The sequence below is a fragment of the Phalaenopsis equestris genome, unplaced genomic scaffold (assembly GCF_001263595.1).
Source record: "Phalaenopsis equestris unplaced genomic scaffold, ASM126359v1 Scaffold000519, whole genome shotgun sequence".
NCBI lineage: Eukaryota > Viridiplantae > Streptophyta > Magnoliopsida > Asparagales > Orchidaceae > Phalaenopsis > Phalaenopsis equestris.
Genome location: NW_018164959.1, coordinates 13,798 through 16,433, shown reverse-complemented (window position 1 = coordinate 16,433; position 2,636 = coordinate 13,798). Strand labels below are relative to the sequence as shown.

At 33.8% G+C, this 2,636-nt stretch overlaps 1 protein-coding gene across 3 annotated transcripts in view; it reads right to left on the bottom strand.

The window, feature by feature from the left end:
* The window catches only part of LOC110028656 (uncharacterized GPI-anchored protein At1g61900), a 38,102-nt gene extending 37,540 nt beyond the window's left edge, over positions 1-562 (bottom strand). For 2 of the 3 annotated variants that reach the window (XM_020730593.1, XM_020730595.1), the window contains exon 1: positions 420-562. The gene's annotated coding sequence lies outside the window, so the exon portion shown is untranslated. The remainder of the gene's footprint in view (positions 1-419) is intronic. The other variant, XM_020730594.1, reaches the window with a different exon arrangement.
* Between the last annotated feature and the right edge of the window lie 2,074 nt (positions 563-2,636).

Below are 2,636 nucleotides of genomic sequence, written 5' to 3'. Positions count from 1 at the left end.
TTTGTGTTTTCACTTCCTTTGCAATGACACAACCTAGGCGAAGTACTAAAATACAGATTAAAACAGAAATGACAAGATACAAATGAGAATGAGTAAATCCATCAACTAACAAAGGAAAAGGATAATCGAACACAAGCCAAAAATCCCACCCACACCAATGCAATGCAACAGTAAAAATAAAACCGAAACAAATACAAATTGGTTACAACAAATACCGCATAAGAAAACCAAAAATCCCAATACCCGAAAACAGTACCACAACCAAAAAAAAAAAAAAAAAAAAAAAAATGCTTGCCACTTCTTCCACTGCATTACATCAAACAAAGACTCCAAGCTAATTCAGACAAGTAAGAAGGCAAATTACTCCACAAATTTTAAGTGCTCAACTAAAGATTGCAACATTAGCAACAAAGAAAGACCTCCTTTCCCGATTTACCAGCGGATCGAAGCCACGCGTGAAGGATACAGAATCGTCTCGACTATTCCTGAACCCGCTTTCCCCTTCTTCTTTACCCTTTTCTTTCAGCTGCCCCTTTCTCCCTTTCTCCCTTTCTCTCTCTCACTCCTCTTCCTCCACTCTGCTCTGTACCACTTTATGCGTCTCTCACTCCCTCTTCCTCCACTCTGCTCTGTACCACTTTATGCGCCCGGCACCACGTGGTTATATCCGCGGACTCGAGGCCAGGATTTATTTTAAGTTCTCCTAATGATAATTGCCGGACACGAAATTACCAAACTAGCCTCACGTCCCTCCGCCGTTCTGTTCGCTGTCCCGGTCGATCTGCCGTTGGGGGACAGCGGCTTTGGATCGAAGGGTCAGGAATGAGTACATGTGGAAAGTGTTCTTCGCGAGCGCACCTAATAGTTTTTCTAGCGCGTATGGATGGAACTGGGGAGGGTGACCATGAAATTGCTGCCTATTTATTATTTAATTTTATAGATCATCAAAATAAAAATTATAGAATATATTAATTATTTATTTTTTAAAAAAATATCAGTAAATTATAATTTATTTTATGGCAAAGAGTGGGTCACAATCAATATTGATTGAAATAATATGTGAAGCTTTAAAATATTTTGATGGATATTTAAATAATATTTAAACAAATTTCATTCCATCAATAGCTTAAATGCTCTTCCAATAGAACTTCAAAGAATAAGATTTGAACTATATTAAGAATAGTAGATACAAAATTAAGAATGATAGATGCAAAGAGTACAACGCACGCAATAAGACGTTTTAATCAAATCAAAAAAATGTTTTAAAATCCAGAAAGAAGTTCCAATCAGCAAAAGTCAGAAGAGCAACTTCCAGAGGAGGAGGAATACCAATATATATGGAATTTGAGGTGGCACTCCGTTTAGCTAAGCGGTCTGCTTGCTTGTTCTCTTCTCTGTAGCAGTGTGTTCATCTAACCTGAAAAGGAGATAGAAGCACATAAAATTTCGTCCAAATATGTATACAAAACCAAGGGTAAATAGAAATATTATTGTAAATATTAAACGACAGTTTCAAATCTATTTCAATTTGGACAAAAAAATATTACACTTACTTGTCACCATCAAACAACATAAAATTGCTAATAACTCAGAATGGAGAGCCGATATAGGAGTGCAAGGTGCAGCAAAATAAATCAAGCACTTAACAAAACAGCCATCAACATTAATTTAATTAGTAGGAAAATTTAGCTTGGACCAATATACCATTCAAATTTGAAATGTGCTAATGGAGTGGCTAGAAGGCCACAAACTATTTCTATCTTCTTTTTAATATGCAATAGGCTAAAAATATTAGATGCATTGCATCTATCAAATTTAAGCACTTTGTAAATAAAAGCTTTAATGTACATAATCACCCTCTCAACTATTATACAAATATTTATATATATTTTTTTTATTTCTTTCCATTCCTATTGCATATTTAAAAGAAGAGATGCACTGCATCTATCAAATTTAAGCACTTTGTAAATAAAAGCTTTAATGTACATAATCACCCTCTCAACTATTATACAAATATCTATATATTTTTTATTATTTCTTTCCATCGAAATAAACCAACAATATATAAAAGACATATCTTTGTAAATGACTTGCATTATCATGCAAAATCCACTTGGCTAAGCATTGATCCAGAGAATTATAAAAGCTTATGGAAAGAAAACAACGAACCGACATTGAAAAAATAAATGTAAAAATGATTACACCTCTATAGTGTAAGCAAATAAAAGAGAAACTTAAGCCTTTTAACTTAAGAATGCCATCCACAAGCAGAAATTTAAAATGATCAGTGTGTTCTAAATTTTAGCACAACCATCCACCACATCAAAACGATGAATATATTTAGAAATACATTTAAAGCTTATCCACGTCCTAATTCAATACAGCGCAATCTTTTTTACCTTTGTCAAAAGAAATATGTGAAATGATATTCTTCTAATCCGAACCGACAAGGCTTTAGAGCTTCAAGCAGTTCCACACATCTCCTCTCCAAAAAACCGAATCCTTATCATTATTATTACAATGAAGCGGAAAAAAATTTTAGAGAACCAACCATTGTCCAATCATCATACCAGAAATTTATATCTCCATCACCCAACTCCCAAAAATTTATGTCTAAGTATAATATCTAAGTATAA